Source organism: Mercenaria mercenaria, chromosome 19, assembly GCF_021730395.1.
Source record: "Mercenaria mercenaria strain notata chromosome 19, MADL_Memer_1, whole genome shotgun sequence".
Taxonomy (NCBI): domain Eukaryota; kingdom Metazoa; phylum Mollusca; class Bivalvia; order Venerida; family Veneridae; genus Mercenaria; species Mercenaria mercenaria.
Window position 1 is genome coordinate 529,982 of NC_069379.1, and position 24,494 is coordinate 554,475.

The 24,494-nt window shown below is 35.4% G+C and overlaps 1 long non-coding RNA gene across 3 annotated transcripts; it reads left to right on the top strand.

Moving 5' to 3' along the window:
* Nucleotides 1-1,039: 1,039 nt before the first annotated feature.
* Nucleotides 1,040-15,225, top strand: LOC128551204 (uncharacterized). 3 transcript variants are annotated; one of them, XR_008368700.1, is made up of 6 exons: nt 1,040-1,286; nt 4,624-4,790; nt 6,569-6,627; nt 7,331-7,586; nt 12,931-13,113; nt 15,104-15,225. It is a non-coding gene; the product is annotated as an uncharacterized LOC128551204 (long non-coding RNA). The 3 variants fall into 3 exon arrangements; XR_008368701.1 differs by lacking the exon at nt 4,624-4,790 and having other exon boundaries at nt 12,907-13,113; XR_008368699.1 differs by lacking the exon at nt 4,624-4,790.
* Nucleotides 15,226-24,494: the final 9,269 nt, after the last annotated feature.

Genomic DNA, 24,494 nt, shown 5'->3' on the forward strand with positions numbered 1-24,494 from the left:
TACTCGGGTGAACAATTCAGGGTCATCATGACCCTCCTTTATTGATGTTGAATTTAAATTTTTTAGACATTAGTAAAAATAAATAATACATATTATACGACTTTTGATTTTGAATTAAATATTTAGATGTTTCTTTTTGTGTTCTTGCCTCAGTCAGTGTTTTTCAGGATCAAATACAGGATATAAATTGTCATTTTCCCGGTCTGTTTGAGAGGGTGATGTTTGCAGCAGTTCTGCTATAAATGAATTGTGCTTCCCATTTTTATATGCCCGAAGGGACGTATTATGTTATGGTCTCGGTGTCCGTCCGCCTGTCCGTCCTTCCGTTAGCAATTTCGTGTCGGCTCTGTAACTCTTGAACCCCTTGAAGGATTTCAAGGAAACTTGACACAAATGTGCACCACTCTGAGATGACATGCAGAGCGCATGCTTTGGATGTCTCATTTCAAGGTCAAGGTCACACTTGGGGGTCAAAGGTCATATGGGTGTGTTTCGTGTCCGCTCTGTAACTCTTGAACTGCTTGAAGGATTTCAAAGAAACTTGGCACGTATGTTCACTACACTGAGACGACGTGCAGAGTGCTTGTTTCGGATGACTAGCTTCAAGGTCAAGGTCACACTTAGGAGTGAAAGGTCATATATGACTTTGCTGTGTCCACTCTGTAACTCTTGAACTGCTTGAAGGATTTCAAAGAAACTTGGCACAAATGTTCACCACACTAAGGCGATGTGCAGAGCGCATGTTTTGGTTGACTCGCTTCAAGGTCAAGGTCACACTTAGGGGTCAAAGGTCATATATGACTTTGCTTTGTGTATATTGCTATGCATTGCAGTGCTCTTATTTTTATTTGGCAGATCCCTTTTTGTTCTCTTACAAAAAAAAATTCAAATTACTTCCCTTTTTTTGTTTCTATAAATAGCTTATTTTGAAATTTTTTATTATTAGCAGTAGGGAAAAACCGAGACCACTTTCTTGAGGTACAACATGGATGGTACATCCAATTTTAAATGTATTTTGACATAACTTTACCTATATATTGCCCCACTTGGTGGTGCTCTTGTTTTTGTTATGGTCTCATTATGATTCCTGGATGTAAATTATTAAGTTGCTCTTTTGCTGAAATAGAAAAATCAAAATATTTTCTGTAATTCATTATTTCAGTCATTGGTGAATATAGACAGATTACCAAAGTATGCACAGCCAGCCTTTGACAGTTTCAGATCATTATAAAGAACACAGAGTTGCTATGGAAACAGATCAAAACATTCTTCTCTGTGTTCCTACAGTAAGTGCATGATTAAAAATTAGTTGAACTGGGGCTGGGAGGGGGAGCGGGGCCTCCATTGGTGAATAGTAATTTAAGGTCACCGACTGTGAATCACTTGCCACTGACTGATGTGTGTCCAAAACAACTTTGCATTGGGTGCAGAATTCTTTATGTGAGGAAGTCATCTGGCTGACTTCCAAAAGTAGGTGGTTCTACCCTGGTGTGGGCCTGTGCCTGAAGCAATGTGGTGTCTTCACCATTAAAGTCTAGACAAATTGCCATATGACCTAAATTACAATGGAGTGGCTGGAAAACCAATTAAAATTTGCAAATAACAAAAATAATATGCATGTGAAGAAAATGCCTCTTCTGGCCATAATTTAATAACTTTAAAATTGTAAGAGAGTGTAATATTCTAAATAAGAAACTTTTTCTGCATAAGAAGTTCTTCTTAGTAGTGGAAATACTGCATGTTCTCGGTGATGATTTGATAAAAGACATTGTGTCTGAAATCCTTCATTCTCCACCTCTACTTCGTGTGGGGAAGTTTGCAATACTTGCGGAGAACAGGTTTGTACTGGTACAGAATCCAGGAACACTGGTTAGGTTAACTGCCTGCCGTTACATAACTGAAATACTGTTGAAAAATGACATTAAACCCAGAACAAACAAACAAAGAAAAACTATGATTTCTTCGTTTAAGCCATAAAATGTATATCAACTGTATCCTTTCTGGATCGATTGTCTCATCTAAAGTTAACAATGCAGAAATTTCTTTACTACAGACCAAACAAAATAATGCGGAAAGTAGTTCCATGCCATAGATTTTGTCAACCATCAAAATATAATTATTCTGGTACAACTGTATTTTCAGCTGTTGAACGTCCAAAACAAAAGATTCTTAATGTATTTTTTCAGTTTTTATAATATATATTTCTGTTGTGTATTTCTGACTGCAGTAACGTATTAATGCGCGAAAACTAGGTCACCGACAAGCCTACGATGCCAGTTTTGTTTACAGCACAGACTTACCCTTAAGATGTTGTTTAAAGAATACAGCTAGCCTAGAAGAGTTTTAAATCTTTTTTATAGCGATTTTGATGGTAACATCAATAAGATTTTATTGAACTGAAAAAAAAAAAAATAGTCCTAAGATAGCAAGAGAAACACTGTACTTTGATTAGTCTTAAAAAAGTTGCCTCCCTTTGTTTCATTTACGTCCTTTGCATACTTTTAGCAATACCACATTTTTCCATGAACAAAAAGAAGTTAATATATCTCATTCCAACTGTTCAGATGATCAGACAAATCATAAATTTATTGTACAAAAAAAAAATGCTTATTTAATCTGTAAATGCTCTAGTTTATTAATGAAAGTATAAATTTATCTGTTTATGCAGGATAATTTAAGGCGTAATTTCACCCCAGTCAGTTCGTCCCCAATTTTAATGGAATTGGCTAGAGGTTCTTTACTCAGTAATACATACAATAAGTAACATGAACTTATTATGTACTGTATAGCAAGTGTATAAAGTAATTACTGGTAACAGTTATGATTAGTTGTTTCCACAATTTTTGTAAATGTTTTATTTATGATTACAACAAGTCAAGAGTACAATCCATGCTTTATGTACTAAAGCAAAGAGCTATAAAAATAAATGTATTTTATAGTCCATTGACTGAAGGAAACGTTAATTATTTTCATCAGTCAGTTCCAGGACAAATAAGAATTTAAGAAAAGCTTCTGATTATGGTGTACAAATTGCTATTTTATTATTGGAAGTGTCTAACTGTCCAGTAACTGGATGTCTACTACTAGCCTGCCTTCTAGCTGTCCAGTAGTCAAACTAATTCGATGCTGTCCTTGGAAATATTGAGATATTTTATCATATGAGCAATATCTCCACTTGCGTCAAACACAAGAAAGACAAAATAGTTGAAGCAATTTCAGACGAAACTTTCATTGCTGCTGACGCTTTACATGCTATAGGTTTAAATGGCAATAACTTAATGGAATTGCCAATAAAATCAAATGCAACTATTGTATCAAAATGGTTTTAAATTCCTGATTGATTTATGTAAAAATTATCATTATCAAATCTACTGTTACTTCACAAGTGAATTAGGCTTTAAAAAAATTCTTCGTTTCTGGTAACATGCTAAAAAAAATTAGGGTAGGTAAGTCGGAATTTTTTGTTTAGATTTTTTTATTATTAAGGGAGACTTTTCGGAAATTATTTTGTTTCAAAAAATGAAAACAAATAAGAAAGTAATGCCTGAAGAGCATCAGTGAGTTGATTTCGAACATCACTGGCCCTGTATAAAGCATAAAAAGTGCAGTTTTGCATCGTTTTGTTAAAAAAGGTTGAAAAAAAGCTGAATTTAGTGGCATAAAATTTTTGCAGGAAAGATTTGAAATCATTAAAAATTTGAGTTTAGTTACATAAAACTTCTATGAGCAAAAAACCTGCTTACATTTATTTAATGCAAAAGATGGAAAATTCACTGGTACTACATGAATTAATGCAACAATATAATCCACAGAGTTGTTCCCCTTGAAAGATGATGAATTTACAGTATTAGTCCCTGTGTAAGGCATGCCTGCTACTAATGCCTTGTTGGAACTACACAGAAATACAGTAGTCTTTCATCACTGAGTGGGAAGACTTCCATAGAGTTTTGAAGATGATTTAAAACATAGCTGAGCCGCGCCATGAGAAAACTAACATAGTGGCTTTGCGACCAGCATGGATCCAGACCAGCCTGCGCATCCGCGCAGTCTGGTCAGGATCCATGCTGTTCGTTAACAGTTTCTCTAATTGCAGTAGGCTTTGAAAGCGAACAGTATGGATCCTGACCAGACTGCGCGGATGCCACTATGTTGGTTTTCTCATGGCGTGGCTCAGTTTATTCTGTAACTAACATGCTTAATGGCTGCATTGGTAAAGTAAAAAAATTCAACTTTAAATTCTTGGGCATGCTAAATGTGCTGTTACAGAGATATATGAAAATTCTCATTTCCAGAACCTTTTCAAAGAAACTATTTTAACTCTTAGTCTGCCGACAGCAAATGATACTGCCTGTGCGACCAGTACAGACCAAGATCAGCTTGCACATCCGTACAGTCTGATCATGATCTGCACTGTCCGCTATTCAGTCAGTATCTTTTTTGTAAGCACTTCAGTCAGTATCTTTTGTAAGCACCCCTTTAACTGTCCAAATTGAAAGATGGACAAGTTGGTTATAGAAATTTAGCAGGGTAAGGGTTAATATTCTGTCAAAAACAAAATGTTTTCACTCCATTACAAACTTACACATATACTTAAGATTTAAAATTCACAAATTTACATTATAGTGACTGAAGTGATATAGTATGAAGGTTGAGGAGTTGATGGGGGCTCTCAGGTGACCAAGGAGCAGATAAATGCCACACAGACCGTGTGCACGCCGGAGAAGTGGGATATCATCTTTAGGAAAGGAGGGGAGAGAACTAATACACAACTTGTCAGATTAATGATCTTTGTAAGTTTCCATGGTAAACAAATAATGTATCTCATATCACTGAAGTGGACAGATTGTTAAATGGTCTCTATGTTCTGTCATGTAACTCTATTATTTTATCAACAGTATAGTGGACACAACTTGACCCCGATGGTTGATCTTTGTATTATAATACATAATCAGATACAGCCTATTATTGAAAAGGGGTGTACCATGTTAATTAGTCTAAATAATTATTTCGTCGAAAAATGGTCACAATATGGTCAAAAATAGACACAACAATGTATCGTACTACTTTCATTTTAATTGAGCTTTAGGCTGATCATTACCAAATCATATGTGAGCCTCTGCAGGTCTAGTCACAAGTAGGCCAAATATAAATTGTGCTAGTCTTTTTTCCTTTCATATTGCATTTTGTGCATCGTACAGTAAGAAAATCCATTGAAACTTGCTTTTTTTCCTCCCCTTGAACACAGAAAAAAAATCTGGCTTTGTTGTCATGGTAATCGAAACTAATAAAACGACTCGAAAAAACAATTCTGTTTCACTCAAAAACATAATATACTCCCCTAAAGCAAATCTATAACACGAGCCGAAATGGGTGAACATCGTTCAACAGGTAACATAATGGGATGAACATTGTTCGCAAATATAAGCTTATAATAAATCGGACTTCATTATATGGTAAACAAAATAGATCTGCGACATTTAGACAAATCTGATAATCTTTTGGACAGAAAAAAGAAATCAACGAAATGTTGCATCTATAAGGAAGGAAAAGACCAATTGTCTTATTAGACCAGCTGATGTATTAGGCAAAATTTTAATTCTACCACGATCCGATTCATTTTCCTATTAAACAAAGAAGGCAGAAAACAGTGAATTATTATACAACAAATCACTGTTCTGACGTCACAATTATTACATCATGGCATCGAATGGCATAGCGGCACGCTGGAAAAGAAACCGATTGAAAACAGGCAAATATTTAATGTCGTCAAGGATGTACTTAAAAATGCTTGGAAACGTGTTAGAATCGAAATAATATATCTCATTTAGTGATTTGCTCTTGAATAAATCATTGTTTATCGTTCAGATGCATATTATTATATCACTCGGGCTGCGCCCTCGTGATATAATTCCTTCGCATCTGAACTCCAAACAATAATGTATTCAACGACAAATCACTGGACGAGATATATTATTTCTTAATTAGACTAGTTGTCTTTCAACCAAACGTCCTGCACCGGAATATTATATCATGAGAAATTAACTTTAGATGGAGTTTTTCACTTTTTGTTACGTAGTTTTCTTCTGTAAGATTTCAGTAGTTGCCAAAATATGCAGGTCTAAAAAAAAATTACATCAATTTTTTGCAGTGAGAAATACAGCGGGAAGTATTGTTGGAAAACAATGGATTTCTTTTGTCTGATATTCATTGTAACATTCATGGATTTGCTTGTTTTTCAGTAGATGAAATTAAATCTGCTCAAACCAATAATGGTCAGATTGATCCTATCCATAAAATTTTAAATCTACCTATCAATGTTTCAGAAATTAGTTGTATTGGTCAAAACAAGCAATTTTTTTTAACAGTACAGTGCAACCTCTGCAGAGCAACACCCTTTGGGAGATGCAGATATTGGCCTCTGTTGAGAGGTTGTTGCTCTATAGTAAATTTCAGCTATGGGAAATTTTGATGATGCTGTTGGGGAGAGGTTTTTGCCATAAAGAGGGCCGCTCTGGAGAGGTTGCACTGTACTTGATTAATGATAATTGAATACCAACTTTTGTTTCAGGATGAGGTTCATTTATTGTCTGATGAAAGAGGACCAGTTTCAGAATCTCTTATTGACAGGTATGTTACTCCAACTGGTAACACTGATTGTTCTATAAATGTAGTGGCCCCAATTGCACGAAAAAACTTAAGTAATTGCTTAGCTAAGTCTGTTATTTCAAGTGCTTGTTTTTGCCCTTTATGCATCTTAAATGTTGACTTTTTGATCTATATGAGAACCATATATAACTATAAAAGTATTTCATAGATCAAAACATATCAATTCTGAATTTTAAGTAATTAAAAAATGGAAATAAGAAATATACTTAAGCAAATACTTAAGTTCGTTATATCGTGCTTAGATAGAAGTATTATGTTTGCGTGACTAAAATAAGTACTTCAGACAAATTCTACTATACACAGTATAATTTAGCTATAAATACATTTTTATGGAAAAAATCAACATTAAATAACTATTACTTAGGCAATAGCACAATTTAAAAATAACAGACTAAACTAAGTGATTAAGTTTTTTCGTGAAATTGGGGCCAGGTGCTGCAAATGATTACATGTTCGAGATTCATGTTAAAAGTGCTACTGATAAGCATTACATATGGCGGACTTCTAAGCAGAAAGTTGATATAAAAGCTGAAAATGTGCAGAAAGTTTTAAAAAGTAGTCTCTAAAAATAGTTGATAAAATACTCAAATAAAATTCAAACTTCAAAAATATCTCATTAAAAAGTATGAATGAATTTTAAAACTTGTAAATGTAAACCTTTCAGAACCATACGAAACATGGAAACTACACAAGATGTACGACTTGTTGGTCTCAGTGCCACACTAACAAAGTATGAGGATGTAGCGACCTTCCTGCGCTTGGAACCCTCTGGATGTCTGCTCTTTTCCGACAACAGTGTCTGACCTGTACCACTAGAACAACAGTTTATCGATAAAACAGTGTAGAAACCGGTGAAGAGGTTCGAGATAATGAATGAGATTGTATATGAAAAGGTTATGGAGCATGCAGGCAATAATCAGGTAATAATATAGTGTTTCTGGGGCAATTTTAGGGGCCCAGATTTGATATCATTCCCCTCTCCAAAAAGTATATTTTTCCCCATCAATCATATTGTGATGGAAAACATTATGCAGGACATTTGTTTTGATGTACACTGATAAGAAGTTTAGAGAATTAGTTACATAAAAAAGTTGCTTCTTACAGCCTCCTGAGTTGAACAGCAAATTCAAAAATATGTTTAAGACTGAAATGTATACATATATTAGTAGGGTGACTTTCAAGGCAAAATTGGACATGGAGTGGTCACAAAAGTATAACAAAGGATGTTATATGCCAAAATGTTGGAAAATGTCTGAATTTTATGATTCTGACAAAAATAAATTTCTCAAGCTACAATGTATTGTGGGCAGTGAAATCCAAGATGGCGTCCAAGATGGCGATATGATCAAATTATTCTTAAAGTATTTTTTTCTTTTAAATATAATAAACAGCTTATATTTCATATTATATCAATAAAAAAGTTAAAAACGAATAAAAGCTGAAGAAAAAAATGCTAAAAATATTTCAAGGTCAGGGCCAAATTCAAAGTCAAACCTGAAAATTAGTAATTTTTACGTCTTTTAAGTACACATTATTGCCCATATTTTAATGCAGTTGGAAAAATGTGTTATTTATTGTCATTTAAAGAAACACTAACAAGTATGCTATAATACATTTATAGCAGAAATCAAACAAAATGATTACAAAAGGAAAACCCAAGATGGTGTCCAAGATGACCGACATTATCTTTAAAAGCAGAATAATTACTCTTTAGTTCATATGGTTCTCAATATCTCCACAGTCAAAGCATTTTAATTCAAACTATAAAAGGGTAAACATATTTTAATCTGTCAACAAGACCGATTATAAGAAAGTTAAAGGTCAAGTTCAAATTCAAGGTCAAATCTTGAACGTGTTTTTTTTTCATTGTAAGTCCTATGTTTCCAAAGGATCTTTTCACATATTTTCTGTGGTACTATAACTCATACCTATAATATGTTCGTAACAAGTGAATACATGTAACTGTTTACTATTATTGTTGTTGAAAGCAACATCAAAAAGAGTGATATACTGTGCTAATAACAAAAATTTACCAGTAAATTCAACAGGAAGATCTAAGATGGTGTCCAGGATGGCCGACATTTTCGTAAACTTTTACGGAGATACTTAAGTATAGTAAAATATGTTGTTGTTTTTTACATTCATTAACTTTCAGATATTTTAGTTAAAATTGCAAATGGGTAGAATTATTATTAAAATCTTGCCACTAATAATTATAAGAAAGTTATAGGTCAAAGTCAAATTCAAGGTCAAACTTTTAAATAGTTCTGGCTTCCAAACTTAACTGATGCTATTTTTATGCCCCCAAAGGGAGGCATATAGTTTTTGAACCGTCTGTCGGTCTGTCAGTCTGTCCGCAATTTTCGTGTCCGGTCCATATCTTTGTCATCGATGGATGGATTTTCAAATAACTTGGCATGAATGTGTACCCCAGTAAGACGACGTGTCGCATGCAAGACCCAGGTCCGTAGCTCAAAGGTCAAGGTCACACTTAGACGTTAAAGGATAGTGCATTGATGGGCGTGTCCGGTCCATATCTTTGTCATCGATGGATGGATTTTCAAATAACTTGGCATGAATGTGTACCACAGTAAGATGACATGTTGCGCGCAAGACCCAGGTCCGTAGCTCAAAGGTCAAGGTCACACTTAGACGTTAATGATAGTGCATTGATGAGCGTGTCCGGTCCATATCTTTGTCATCGATGGATGGATTTTCAAATAACTTGGCATGAAAGTACCATACCACAGTAAGACGATGTGTCGCACACAAGACCCAGGTCCGTAGCTCAAAGGTCAAGGTCACACTTAGACATTAAAGGTCATTTTTCATGATAGTGCATTGATGGGCGTGTCCGGTCCATATCATTGTCATTCATGCATGGATTTTAAAATAACTACGTATGAATGTGTGACACAGTAAGACGACGTGTCGCGCGCAAGACCCAGCTCTGTAGGTCAAAGGTCCTAAACTCTAACATCGGCCATAACTATTCATTCAAAGTGCCATCGGGGGCATGTGTCATCCTATGGAGACAGCTCTTGTTATATTGGGATTAAGAGATCCATAACATCTCTGAAGCTGAATTGTTTTAGCTCACTTGTAAATTGTCGGGTATTAAGTAGAGACCATACCATAGCTCTTCGCATTCTTCGATTTTTCAAAAAAAGTGGATTTTACAAGAGCACCGGTTACGATTAAAAATGTAAACAACGGACTTATCTGAATGAATGAATGATCGCCGATCTTAGTCATAATACTGATTGACAGTGAATGCTAATGACTCCATGCGTTGCAGAAAGGTATTTAGTTTATAACTGTACTTTCCTATCAACTGATGTCCTCTCGATATTGGTAAAGTAACTGATTATATTTTGACAAAGCCCACTGTCCTTGCCATTCGCCAACTGCTGTAAAGGTAAATATATAACATTTAGTGTAAATTATATTTCACTGGTACTACCAGTTAGTAAGTTCATACTCTAAAAACCACGTCAGAGAAATTTGGGCAGTTTTTACCGATTAAAACGTTTGCAGCATTAGATTATATTTTTTCTTTTCACAAAAATTGCCGTTAGGTAACAAAGTGAATACGCCGATAATCCGGAGTAAGCCGGTTATGTTTTATTGTCACAAAACTGTTCCAGTTCACGTAATGTAATCGTTGCACTTAAACTGCCTAGCTATAGCTACTGCTGTTATAGGGAAGTGGTAGAGTGTCTGCCTTAGGTGTGAGAGGTCCTGGGTTCGAGTCCCAGTTATAGAGCTTAACAATTTTCATTTTGCTACAGCATCTTTTTGATGTTAAAGGACAGTTCCAGTTGTTCTATATTTTTAGCACACAGTATCATGGATCAGTATTTAGAAATCCAGATTACAGTTGAATGTTGAATCAAATGCACCCAAGTAGAAAATATTCGCTATATTATGTCCCTTTGATATTTATGCTCTTCAGGTCCAAGAAGAGTTACATTTTTTTGATCACAAAATTTTCTTTTACATGAAAATATTAAATGCTCATAACACTATGCTTCTGCTTAAACTATTGTTATTATATCCATTTTTGAGAAATATATGTACATTTCTCTTCATTTCAAAGCTTTTTAACTTCATACCTATGATTTGAAAAACTTAGGTACTATCTCTATATTAAGTTGAAATTTGAATTTTCCTGTGAAAAAACACAAGGTCTTTTTGTATTAGAATGTATTTTGATATGTAACAATCTTACAAATTTCATTGATTATAGCGATTTTCCCCATATCAACACGATATTGATGTGTTTACTTGATATCCTTTTAGCACTTTTTTTACAAAATATGGAAAAACAGAACTGGCCCTTTCCAAATACCATTGTTCTTGTGCACTGTAAAACTGATCTAGATGCATGTACATAGAAGACACTGGTGTCCCAACTCCCTGTCACTGTATGGTCATGCTACTTCAGAAATAACATATCCCAAGGTCAAAGGTTTGAGCCTACTGTTTCATGTCCGCTCTCTCCGTATCTCTTAAACCTCTTGAAGGATAATTATGAAACTTGGATTAAATGATCACCTCATCAAGACGATGTGCAGAACTCATGAGTCAGCCATGTAGGCTCAAGATCAAAACTCAAGGTCAAAGGTTTGAGCCTTCCATTTTGTGTCCACTCTGTATCTCCTAAACCCCTTGAAGGATTTTCATCAAACTTGGGTCAAATGATCACTACATCAAGACAATGTGCAGAATTGATGAGTCAGCCATGCCGGCTTAAGGTCAAGGTCAGAACTTAGGGTCAAAGGTTTGAGCCTTCCATATTGTGTTCACTGTAACTCTTTAACCCCTTGAAGGATTTTCATCAAACTTAGGTCAAATGATCACCTCATCGAGAACTCATGAGTCAGCCATGTCAACTCAAAGTTGAGGTCACAACTCAAGGTCAAAGGGTTGAACTTTGCATCTCCTAAATCCCTTGAAGGATAATCCTGAAACTTCAAATGATCACCTCAGCAAGACGATGTGCAACACTCATGAGTCAGCAATGTCCGCTCAAGGTCAAGGTCACAGGTCAAGTGTTTACCCTGTCACTATCCATAACAGTGGCAGGGGATTTAGCTGTCTTTCAGACTGCCTTGTTTGAATTGGATGAACACTGTAAGTGAAGTTGAATATACAAAATAGAGTGATGGACAGACTTTTAAATACTGTATGCCTCCCGGGGTCTCCGGCACATGGGCCATCAAAATGATATCTTATGACTTGGCATGAGTTTTAACCTTAAGTTTTTCAAAAATGTCTTTGAAGATTTCAAAACATAATTTATCTAGAATCTATCCTTTGCTATTTAATTCTGACATCTGTGGTGATAATAAACAGCAAATACAACAAGTAATATTGAACATGTATATACTTGAGAAATTTCTGTTATTTGACTAATACAGTTTACTTTATGCTGCTTTGAGGTACAACTTTGGTCAAACTTCAATAAAAAATATTGATTATATATACTTAAAATGCAGAAATGTGTCATTGATAGTGTTGACCTTGACCTTGACCTTGGCCTTGAACACTCTGACAAACATTCTTGAAGATTTTGAGATGTTTTTATTTTCTGCTTGTTTTAACTGAAATATTTTATATTAGACAAAGTGAAAGAAATAAGATATAAAATTTTATTGTTACAAGCACATTCTTGCGGAAATGTCAGTCATCTCGGATGCCATATTGAATTTCTCCATAGTAACCAACAGGAGAGAGTTCTGCTATGTAGAAAATACTTGCATTATTGTTGTATAGTATTATGATAAATAACAAATCATACAAATCAATCAAAATACAAAGAAAAAAATGAAAATGATATATACTCGGAATACATATTTTCAGTTAAATTACATGTTTGACCTTGAATTTGACCTTGAACCATCCAATACCTTTCTTTCACAGAAATTTTAAACTGACTAAATTTTTGTATGATATTTGAAAAATGTTAATGTTTTATACAATTTGGAAAGAAAAGGTCCATTTTGATTTATATTGGTCATATCTGACATAATCAGTGGCCATCTTGGACGCCATTTTGGATTTCTCAGCCTGCACTGACTTGAAATTCCAGAATCATTAACTTCAGACATTTACCAGCATTTTGGTATATAACATCCTTCGTAATACCACCTACACCTTGAAATAGGCCTCTTTTTTGGCTATAGTCACCCTACTATATGCTATGTTTATTCACTTATTATGTCATTAAGTTCTCAGGTGTTGGTATTTGTACACTTGCAGGAGACAGGGAAGACAGCTAGAGCAATATGAGACATGTGTGGAGAAAGATACCTTAGGACTCTTCTTTAAGGAAGGCTCCATGTCAGCAGAAGTATTACATAATGAATGGGAACACCTGAAAAACTAGGAGCTAAAAGACCTTTCTCCTCACAGCTCTGCTATACATCATGCTGGCATGAATAAGTATGTATCTCAGTTACCGTTTGTTGTCCATCTTTTATGGTTTCTTGCATCATTTCTGCACAACTTTTCTTGCACACCAGACTGGCATTTCCAGTGGCATTCCCCATGCCAGAGGACTCTCATGCTGTTAATGACAACTAGTGATTCATGCATTGATTATATATTGTTTATGTAAGATACAAAAAAAATCAAAGCCTGCCCGCTTAGCTCAGTAGGTAGAGCGTTGGTCTACGGATCGTGGGATCGCGAGTTCGATCCTCAGACGGGGCGTATGTTCTCCCTGACTATTTGATAAACGACATTGTGTCTGAAATCATTAGTCCTCCACCTCTGATTCATGTGGGGAAGTTGGCAGTTACTTATGGAGAACAGGTTTGTACTGGTACAGAATCCAGGAACACTGGTTAGGTTAACTGCTCGCCGTTACATGACTGAAATACTGTTGAAAAATGACGTTAAACCCAAAACAAACAAAACAAAAGAATCAGCACTCTTAAAGGTTGCTTTGTAAGATGAAAATGTAATACTTTCTAGCTCACCTGAGCCAAAGGAACTGGGTGAGCTTTGTGACCGCTCAATGTCCGTTGTCTGTCATGTGTCCGTCAACAATTTCTAAAAAATCTTCTTTTTCAAAACAACTTGGCTGAATTACACTAAATTTCACAGGAATGATACTTGGGTGGCTCCCTTTCAAATTTATTCAAAGAATTGAATTCCAAGCATAACTGGTTGCCATGGCAACCAAAAGGAAAAACTTTAAAGATCTTCTTGTTCAAAATTGCAGTTCATATGGCTTTTATATTTGGTATATCGTTTCATCTAGTAGTCCTCTACCAAGATTATTCAAATTACTCTCCTGGGGTCAAATATGGCCCTGCCCTGGGGGTCACTTTGTTTACATAGACTTTTATAGGGAGAAACTTTGAAAATCTTCTTGTCAAAAGCCACAGGGCCTGGGGCTTTGATATTTGGTATGTGATATCATCTAGGGGTCCTCTACCAAGAGTATTCAAATTAGGCCCCTAGGGTGAAAAGAGGCCCTGCCCCTGGGGTCCCATGTTTTACATAGACTTGTATAGGAAAAAAACTTTATAAATTTTCTTGTCTTAAACCACAAGCCCTAGGCTTTTGATATTTGTTATGTAGCATTGCCTTGTGGTCTTCTACCTAGATTGTTCAAATTATGCCCCTGGTATGAAAAGAGGCCCTGCACATGCATAGTTTTGTGTACAGAAATGAAATTTGACCTTGAGATTGACCTAGTGACCTACTTTCACATTTCTTAAGCTACAGGCCTCAAATTTGGAACACATGCATAGTTTTGTGTTCTGAATTGAAATTTGACCTTGATTTTTACCTAGTACCTACTTTCACATTTCACATTTTTCAAGCATCTGCCTTCAAATTAGGACCACATGCATAGGTTTGTGTACTGAAATGAATTTTGACCTTGAAATTGATCTAGTGACTGACTTTCACATTTTCCAAGCTACAGCATTCAAATTTGAACCACATGCATGAACCGCATGCTCAGTTTTGTGTACTGAAATGAACATTGACCTTGATTTGGACTTTGAGCTAGTCTTGAAATTTGGAACATTTAAAAATGGCTCAATGGTGGGCACCAAGATCACTCTGTTATCTCTTGTTATAATTTCCTGATGACCCCATTTAATTAGTGGTTACTTGACTTTGAACTTGATCTACTGACCTACTTTTTTGTTAGAGCCTTGAAATTTGGATGAAATATACAGTTTTGCACACTGATCTTAAAACTGACTTTCAATGACCATGACTGTGATCTACTGACCTACTTCCTTAATATTTTAGCATCAGTTTGACATTTGAAACATGTAGATCATATTACTCAGGTGAGCAATCTAGGGTCATCATGACACTCTTGTTTCTGGATTTGGTACTACATTTTGGTATAAAATGTATTAACTAATAGCTCCTAGGTTCTGAATTTGATTGTATATATATTTTGTAGGTGACAGAATTGGGACAGATTGCTAGTCACTGTTGCCTTACACATGAGATGATAGCAACATACAACCAGCTGTTGAAACCTACACACAGTGAGATAGGACTGTTCCAAGTGTTTTCCCTCTCAGAGTTTAAATACATCACCGACAGAGAGGTTTGTAATTTTGTGTTAAATTTACATGCATTTATGTAGGACTATGCAGTGCTAATATGAAATTTTAGAGGTTTTAAATTATAGAATAATGGGTACTCTGTGGCTAAGAGTGTAATGTCACTGTCTTCAAATCATTTACTGCTCACCTCGCCTCTCAGTTGCCATCCTATGACTGAAATATAGCCTAGAGGGGCATACTGGGGCTCTCTCTGTTATCAAATGCTGGAAAGTCACCATATGATCTGAATTGCGTTAATGTGAATTTAAAATGTGACATAATACGAGGCACAATGGAAGTTGTTGGTAATATGTTTGGTATCCAGGGTGAAGTATAAATGAAACAAACATTAATGTTATACATGTCGTACATGCATAATGAGTTTTACATCAAAAGGAATTTGGTTTTAGTACAATGTATTACATTGTCATAATACAAGTGGCTGTCGATATTTGTTGAATTGTTTTGCAATGTTATACAAGAAGAGGAATTTCAGTTGGTGAAGTTGTTAAAGACAATATATTTGTATTTTTATATATATATTTATATAAATATAAATATTTATTTTTTGTTTTTCATGTTGAATGTTCTAAGACTTGTTATCAACCTTTGCCAAGAAATTACAGTGATCTACATTCTGAAAAAAGTTTAAATTCAAATTAACATTGCTGTTGTTTGTTGTTTTTTTGTCAAAGTAAACACTGTCAGTTTTTGCAATTTTGACTAATTGAAGGTCAGTAATGCTGGAGATTAAGGTTTATCCAACTTACCCAGAGTGTCTTATCTAGATATTAATGTGCATACACTGTCAATTTGAATAATTTTGACTATTGTTTTTGTTACTCAGGAGAAACTACTAGATAGAGTTCCTATACCTATAAAGGAAAGTATAGAAGAACCAAGTGCTAAAGTTAATGTGCTCCTACAGGCATATATCTCACAGTTAAAGGTATGGTATAGATTTATAATGTGGGAACTATGTGCATATATCTCACTAATAAATGTATGGTATAGATTTATAATGTGGGAACTATGTGCATATATCTCACTAATAAATGTATGGTATAGATTTATAATGTGCAATTACATGCATATATCTCACAGTTAAAGGCATGGTATAGATTTATGATGTTTGTCTACATGCATATACAGTCTAACCTGTACTAACGGTCACCTCTGATCAGTGGTCACCTCAGTTCAGCAGTCATTTTGTGACTCCCCTTGACAGATTTTCCTCTATTTCCTAAATTGATTTAGCTCTCACCTCCCATCCGCGTCAGCGGCCACAGGATTTGCATTCCGACCACCATATTTGACCTCTTTCAGCAGCCATATGTTTCATTAAAACCAATTTGCAGCAAATATCGCCGAAGATACCCTATTTGAAAAACACATGGTTGCTAAGTTTTGCCTGACTTCACAATGTTTGACCAGCGAGAAGTTTTTTGACGCCTACAAAAACATGCCCACTTGGCGGTTGTTGAGGAAGTTAATTACTAATTGATGTTACATGATCAATTAATTACGTATGTTCTGGTGTCGATTGAAACTGTTTGTAGAAAAGGCAAGAAATCAGCTTCATTGCTTATAGTTTACTTTTTTTCCAAAACAAAAGGTCAAAACTACCTTGTGCTTTGCAAGTGGTATTGTAAAGTATGCAAACTGAAATTTTGTTATTGAGTAAATTAAAGTCAATTTTCGTTGTTTATTATTAACTGGGTTGAAAAACGACTGAACGAATATTATGTGAGAATCTCGGACTTATTACAATGCAGGTACATGTTCCAAGCATCCCAGACAGTGCAAGAGCGATGTCTGTAAGCTGTGCCCAGCCTCTGTGTACAGAGGCTGGGCACAGCTTACAGACATCGCTCTTGCACTCTCTAAAATGGTTGATAAAAGAATGTAAGTATCTCCCTTCTGATAACTGAAATAGTATCATAGTTGAAATGTTATGACTATCACTTGGGTTTGCTTTTTTTTTTTTGAGAAAAAAGTTTTTTCAGTATTGCTTTCTATTAGTTTCAGATCTATAATTGAAATTAGGATGAGTTTAAATCTGATAGACTTTAACTTGTTTTATATGGTGGATTATATATCCAGGTACATTTACTTTCTTTAAAAAATGTAATAGATTGTTATCATTTGTGTACATATTTATTGTTAACTATTGTTAATTATGTTTGTTTGAAATATTTGAGAAAAATGTATGTTCAAACAAATACATGGTATATTTTGCTGACAGTGTCATGGGACATCATTATTCTCAGAACTGAATTTTGCAGTTGAGTCAATCCGCAAAATTTAATCCCAACAAACGAGTAAATTTTTAATATTAGAAAGTGGAAATCCACAAATTGATGTACCCATGAGAGAGCTGTTTTGGCTCAACCCATGAAATTTCTTGCCTATTAAATTAAATAATTTCACAGTATTATTATAATAGTTGACGTCACAGATAATTCTCTTTATAGATATGTTGTTGTAACAGTCATTTTTATATTTGACAGGTGGTGTCACCCTGGTATTGAAGTACTTCCGGATCGTTGTATCCTAGGAAGCAGTTCTTTGAAATTTTGAAGTTCCCAATTTAACGCTATCCCTACTTTGACATGTTAAATTCCAAATGTATTTATTGATACTGTGTACATTATTTGTCATTTCTGATGTCTTTAACAGTTGTTTTATGTGTGTTTTTCAGGACTACATTTCTGTGCGGAAAGATTAAAAAACTACACCAGACTGGCGGCCATGACAGATGTCAGTGGGAAATTTAAACACGGACACGATTCTTTGATGTGTAGCAAAAAAGTTCATCGTTGATGGTGGTTTTTTTCTGTGATATATTGACTGGGATAGTATTACTCTTCAGAAATACAGAGCTGTCAATGCTGCAATTTTGTTGTGAAATTCGCAATCCATGTCCAAAAGTGCTTGTTTTACTATACAGCAAAGAAGGAGAAATTGTACTGGGCTGACACCTTCTGACAAATGGATAGGTGAGTTAAACAGTTCTGGTTTAACACTGATGACAACTGCATTATACAAAACAAGTCATTTGCTTTTCAAGAAATAAAACTCCAACTTTGAGAGTGTTAGTCATGTAACCAGTGTACACTGATTAAAAGTATCAGAAGATAGAACACTACAGTTTTTAGTAGAAATTTAGTCATAGTAATTTAAAAAAAAAAATTTAAACTGCATGGATGTGCAGACTGATCAAGATCTACACTGGTCGCAAAGGCAGAGCAAATCCAGTCCAGCATGCTAAGGGTTAATTAAGGGCGTATGCAAAACGGGAGTTTTATTTTGATGTATTATTAAATTAAACCTTGAGCATGATACAAGATGAAAAACATTATGATGCACAATATGTAGAGTTACATTTTCATTGAATTGTAAGAGCAGAGACATTATTACCAAGTTTCAAGTTTATTTTGAAGTCATGGCCCTCATGGGCATCGGACAAACATAACAACAACATGGCATATGGAACAAGATGTCATTATTGTGAAAAGTGTACAAGGAGAATGAGAACCATGCAGTTTCATTCCGTCACCTGATACTGCCGGAGAAGTATACCCCACCAACAAAGTTGTTAGATCTCGGCTTCGAGAAATCCCAATGCAGTGAAAACTTTACATACTTCAACCCAGTACAAACACAAGGTAAATTCCAACAGTGTATTTTTCTTAAATTAGGAATGCTCATTAAATTTAAATCTCAAAGCAGGGTCACATTCACATTGTTATATATCTCTTTGACCAGTTGTTCAGTGTAAATAGTAGGGATGGGAATAAATATTCATTAATATAAATTATTTCTTTAAAATAATTTCATTTATTTCTGGAGAAATAAGTTTGTTAGTTGCTAAGGAATCGGGATTAATCGGCCTTTATCATTCAGTTGAACTGGTTCTCGTTTTATCAATACAGTACTGATGTGCATGTTCAGCGAGTCGAGAACACAGCCAATTGTTCAATATAAAAGCAAAAAGCCCGTGCAGATTTCTCACATTGCATCTGAAAGGGCGAATAGACCGTTATTATAAACTGACTGACATATTTCTCACTGTTCTTCTACACGTTGTTCGGTAAAGATAAACTTACCCTCCTGCCACACCCCTATAGTTGCTATGTAGTAATTTTTATGGTTACCTTAATTTTTGGTTAAAGACCTGACATTCAGGAGAAATTTGTATCAGATTTGCTGCTTTTTGCATTGTACTTTCAGGGTACAGATTTCTTATATGGCATTTACTGAAGCTGTCAGTGAGCTGGTAGTGCAACACTGTGAAGTCTCCGATATCCCAATTATAATCATACTCAAAGAAGTTATGAATGAATGTTCTGTTATAGAAGCCAAGTCGAAGGAACTTCAAAGTACCGTAGATACTTCCTGGAAATGAACTTTGGATCGTTCCCGATTTATGGAATTCAGGTGTATTATGTTCATAAATAACAGCATTCGTTGGAATGTTTTAACTGGAACTGTGTGCTTTTTTAGGATATCGGAAATTGAATTAATGTTTAAGATATTCTCTTTAAAAGAATATATAGGAAAAGAAATTACATGAACTTGTGTATTACATTAGCTTAGTTATTTTCATTTATATCTTAGCTTATATATATATGATAAGGCTCACTGACAGTTATTTTTGTTGAGTAACTTTTATGAATCTGTAATTATACCTTAAATGTTAGGATTGTCGCTCAAATAATGTTGAATAGGGGATCAGGCGAGATACCGAGTTAATTAGATTGCTAAACAATAACCGGTTGGGTGTTTTTTCATTGTTTTGTGGCGATTTATACGGTAGACGCTGAACTAGAGATATATCTATCCATTTGGTGTGGTGAATTTTATTCGGAACAGTTCAGTGTAATTAGCGTTGTCGTCTTTCAGTTATGGACACGGTCCGCTCAGCTTTGTGAAACTATGTATGCCTTTATCGGGGCCTATCACAAAGACATTGTTGTCTTAAACAGTACACCAAAGGTTGTTCAACATTGCAAAAGATGCACTTTGCTATTTAAGGTTGTTTGACCTGAAGTTGCTTCGGGTCACTAGGATTTCGTCCTTATAGTACTGGCGAATCCTAGATTGCATTGCGTTGCGTTGCTTGCTTGTAAAGTGGTTGTAGTGTACCACTATAGGCTCTGGTGATGCCTAGGTTGCTTTGCCTTTTGCGTAGTGAAGCTTCTGTAGTGAATAACTACAGTATTAGTGAAGCATATGTTGTGTTGCGTTTTTGCTAAGTGAAAACACTTCGTCTGTGGTGCATCACTGGCGATGCCTAGATTGTTTTGCGAAAAGAAGTGTCTGTAATGCATCACTATGGTACTGGTGAGCTCAGGTTGCATTCCGTTGTCCGTAGTGCTTCACTGTAGTGTTGGTGATGCCTATGTTGCGTTGTTTCTTGCGATAGGAAGTGTCTGTAATGCATCACAATGGTACTAGTGAGGCCCTGGTTGCATTTCGTTGTCTGTCCGTTGTCTGTAATGCTTCACTATAAAGTTGGTATGTTGCGTTGCGTCTTGCAAGGTGAAGTGTCTGGAGTGCATCAGTTGGTGTTTTTGTGTGGTAGGCCCGGTAGGTCCGTTTTTTAGTTTTACTGGCTGAAGCATTGGGCTGTCTCATAAATATTTAACGCGTGCCGTTTTCGTGGACAATAATGCCAATATTGTCGTTCTTGTTTTTAGCACAGACATATATTAAACAGCTTTCTAGCACTGAGTGTTTGGCGGTAGCCCTTGACTTGCTTCGTGGCATCGTTTTGGTGCGGAGCCGTGGTTAGCTGAGGTCTACTGTCATACATTCGGGTGTGGTCCGTGTGCTGGGTGCCGTCTGCGGCTTTTAGGGGTCATCGCATCGCGTGTTGTCTCATGCTTGCGCCTGGTCTCCTCTCGCTTGAAGATAGAGCGGCCAAAAACATGCCAACTTAACTTTTCAATGTTTTCTCAGATCTGTTGATGCATTTACCTTGGCAGATGTAGAATATATTAATTTAGAAATCAAGAACTTCAAGTCATTTGTTCGTCATAATGTGTTATATGATCTTAAAATATTTAACAGTATAACAATGAGGTAAATAAAAGACATAGAATGGTACATGTTCTTATTTTATTTCGAGTAATATGAAATAATCGGCTGAATATTCGGATATGAAAATCAGATTCGAATATTCGTAAATTAGTGTATAGTTTTGTTTTTCAAAATAAGTACCATTTATTTTGGGCAATATAAGAATGCTAATTCTGCAGAATAAAACAGTTTGATCTGTCGTGTTTGTTTATCGCGTATCAAAAGATGTTCAATTAACAAGAAAATTGCAATGCATAATTGGCAGGGGCCACCGTTATGGATTAACACACACAGTTTGCAACAGGCATAAATGTGATGCATGTCAAAATTTGTCCCAAGAAAATTGCAATGCATATCGTCAGGGGTCATGGTAACAGATTAACAGTTTGCATCAGGCGTAAATGTGATGCCTTTTTATCTTTTGTTCATTTTTATTGGCGCCTGTTTTATGTAACAAATTTTAGAATTTTTTTTTTTTTTCAAAAACAATACCAAACTTGTAGATATTGGCAATCTTTTTGCGACCTAGGGCCATCTTGGCCCTCTTGTTTCATTTATCTACATGTGAAGTTGTAACTTATTACACATTAGTCAGGATCAACATAACATACATTTATTATGTACACTTAAAACATTCATTTTCTGTTAAATTGTTCTTGACTAATGAAATTATTTGCTTCTTAGTAAATCCTTAACTTTTTGTTGTATATATTTTTAGCTCACCTGTCACATAGTGACAAGGTGAGCTTTTGTGATCACCCTTCGTCCGTTGTCAGTCCGTGCGTCCGTCCGTCCGTCCATCCATGCATCAACAATTTCGTGTCTGCACGATAGTGGTTTCATTTATGATTTTATTTTAACCAAACTTGCACACAACTTGTATCACCATAAGATCTCGGTTCCTTTCTTGAACTGGCTAGATCCCATTATGGGTTCCAGAGTTATGGCCCCTGAAAGGGCCAAAATTAGCTATTTTGACCTTGTCTGCACAATAGCAGCTTCATTTATGATTTGAATTTAATCAAACTTACAAAAAACTTGTGTAACCATAAGATCTTGATTCCTTTCTTGAACCAGCCAGATCCCATTATGGGTTCCAGAGTTATGGCCCCTGAAAGGGCCAAAATTAGCTATTTTGACCTTGTCTGCACAATATCAGCTTCATTTATGATTTGATATTAACCAAACTTGCACACAACTTGTATCACCATAAGATCTTGGTTCCTTTCTTGAACTGGCCAGATTCCATTATGGGTTCCAGAGTTATGGCCCCTGAAAGGGCCAGAATTAGCTATTTTGACCTTGTCTGCACAATAGCAGCTTCATTTATGATTTGAATTTAATCAAACTTGCACAAAACTTGTGTCACCATAAGATCTTGATTCCTTAGTTGAACCGGCCAGATCCCATAATGGGTTCCAGAGTTATGGCCCCTGAAAGGGCCAAAATTAGCTATTTTGACCTTGTCTGCACAATAGCAGCTTCATTTATGATTCAATTTTAACCAAACTTGCACACAACTTGTATCACCACAAGATCTTGGTTCCTTTCTTGAACTGGCCAGATTTCCTCATGGGTTCTAGAGTTATGGCCCCTTAAAGGTCCAGAATTGGCTATTTTGGCTTTTGCAGCCATATAGAGACTTCATTTATGGTTTTATTTGATACAAACTTCCAAAATAACTTCAACAACAATAATTCTTGGATTCCATGACAAATCAGATCCAAGTGTAGGTTCAGAGTTATTTTATATCTGATTACCTCCCCTGATTGTAATCAAAATGGATTTATATCAGTAAGTACTTATAGGACTTATTTGAAATTTCATTATTGTCATTAGTTGGACTGAGCCAATCAGGATAGATAACTATGGACTGATTTTATGTCAAATTACCTCCCTTTATTTCAAATTAAAATGAGTATATCTCCGTAACTAATGAAGATACTGATCTGAAATTTCATTTATGCCAACAGATTTATTTGGCAGATCCTTCTTTTGTTCACTTACAATTTTTTTTTTTTTAATTACTCTTTTACGTTACTATAAATAGCTTATTTTTAGTAACTTCTTTATTATTGGCGGTAGGGAAAAACCGAGACCACTTTTCTGTGGTACAACATGGATGGCACCTCCAGTTTTAAGGTGTATTTTGACATATCTGTACCTTGTAAGAATTTTTTTTTTTTCCTTTTTGGTTAAATTTCTTCCCTTTGTTGTTACTGTCCTTTGGACTTAGATATTTTTTCTGAGGACCTTCTTGTCCTCAAGTGCAATGATAACAGGTGAGCGATATAGGGCCATCATGGCCCTCTTGTTTGCCATTCCTTACCACAAACTCTTTCGGCAGGGCATACCAGGTCATTGAATTTGCTTGTTGTTTTTGAAGCTTTATCGCTTACCATGCTAAATTTCTATAATGATTTTATCCGTCTTTCACTTTGGAAAGTACTTCGGACTGTTAAAAGGGGTGCATACCAAAAAGATACTGACTGAATGGAGAACAGTGCAGATCATGATCAGACTGCAGGCATGTGCAGGCTGATCAAGATCTACACTGTTCACTATTGCAGAATCACTTGTGTCCAGCATGGTAAGGGTTAGCATAGAAATTTGTTCAAGCAAGCAACTAAACTCATGTGAGCGATATAGGGCCATCATGGCCCTCTTGTTTATGTTCAGATGTTGAAAGCTGTGAATTCATATACCCACAAAATAGCCATTTTAGTCCAAACCACAAAATTGAATGATTTTACAGTATACAACTTAATATGAATGTTTCAGCTGTGAGTGACAGCATTGGTAGTCCAGTGCAGATGAGTAATTTCCTTTCAGCTCTCGACATTCAACCAATTGTTAACTCAAATTTGAAAAAAAAAATGGAGAGAAGAGCTGGTGACATTGTAGAAAAAGTTGCCCAACAGTCTGCTGCAGCTGCAGCAAAGGATGCTTTTAGCAAAGAGATGGAGTAAGTAATTTATGTATTTTAACTGGGTGTGAGGATGATAGAGGATATTTGTTTGTTTTAGTGCAAGATCAAAATATATTTCACTGAGTGAACACTATAATGCAATATATTCACAAGTGGTGCTGCCATGAGCGAAAAATGTAAATTATGGTGATATATATTTTTATCTCACACTAAAACAAATAAATTTTCTA